The sequence below is a fragment of the Galeopterus variegatus genome, unplaced genomic scaffold (assembly GCF_000696425.1).
Source record: "Galeopterus variegatus unplaced genomic scaffold, G_variegatus-3.0.2 Scaffold805, whole genome shotgun sequence".
In the NCBI taxonomy this organism is placed as follows: Eukaryota; Metazoa; Chordata; class Mammalia; order Dermoptera; family Cynocephalidae; genus Galeopterus; species Galeopterus variegatus.
In genome coordinates, this window is record NW_007726916.1 from 474,662 (window position 1) to 475,923 (window position 1,262).

A 1,262-nucleotide genomic window follows, 5' to 3' on the forward strand; every position below is an offset into this window, starting at 1 on the left:
CCCAGCACCGGTAAGGTGCGCCACGGGCTCGGCCCATGTTGGCGCAGTTTAACCCTTCCCTCTCCATCCCACTATTTCTGGAGACATTTTTGGTTGTCACAACTTGGGAGGCAGGAAGGAGATAAATAATGGAATCTGTGATGTACAGGACAGTCCCCACAACAAAGAATTCTACAGCTCCAAATGTCAATAGTGCCAAGTTGAGAAGCTGACAATAAAATCTAAACACTTGATCGGTTCTCTCAAGGCCATGTGTGATGCATCCTTAGCCCACCTGCGTGAGTTCCTCTTGTAGTAGCTCCGCCCAACAATCCCTGCCAGCCACTCTGGCCTCCTGTGCTTGCCATGCTCCATTTCTATGCATCTCTAAGCACACTGTCAAAGGAGTTAATTAATACTACATTGTCCTATTTTATTTCCACTGATGACAATCTGAAAATTCAGTACCTTATTTGTTGTTGCCCTCTTAAGAAATGTGTTGTCCATCCCCCTAGAGTAACATCATGACTTAGAACCAAAGGCCCTGAAAGGTCCCTTCTTGGATGTGAATTCAGACTCCACCATTTACTAGCTTTGTAACTTTAGGAAAAGTTGCTTCTCCTCTTGGAGCCTCCATTTCTTCATCTACAGACTATGAATGATAGCAGTAACTACCACCTAGGGTTACTCTGAAACTTAAGTTAGATAAGTGTAAAGCACTTCAAGTGACACAATAATGAATTTATAAGTTACCATTTATCCAAAATTTAGAGTATGCTGGTATCACTCTAAGTGCTCTGAGGGTGTTAACTCATTTATTTCTCACTGCCCTCTGTGAGGTAATGCTGTTGTTATGACATTTTACAGAGGGAGAAAATGAGGCCCCAAGAAGTCAAGTAAACTGCCCAAGGTCTTACAGTGGCAAAGAGGTAGGGCTAGGATTTGAAGCCAGGCAGTTGGGAGTCCAAAGCCCATGCACTTCACCACTGCACATATAGATGCTAAAACCTTCCTATCACCATCAACCTTGTTTTTCTCTTTATCTCCTGTCATCACACCAAGTGTCACATACATAGTATGTACTCAACAATTACTTATGAGTGACTGACTTAACATGTCGATGAATAGATAAGTGAATGAATGAACAAATGAACGAATAGTGAAATCCATTTCCTCCTTCAAGGCAGCCCTCTCTATCCCTGGGCTATTCCAAAGGTACATATCAAAAACAGACCATCACCACTTCTCATCAAAGAAATGCAAAATAAAATCACAGTGATGCC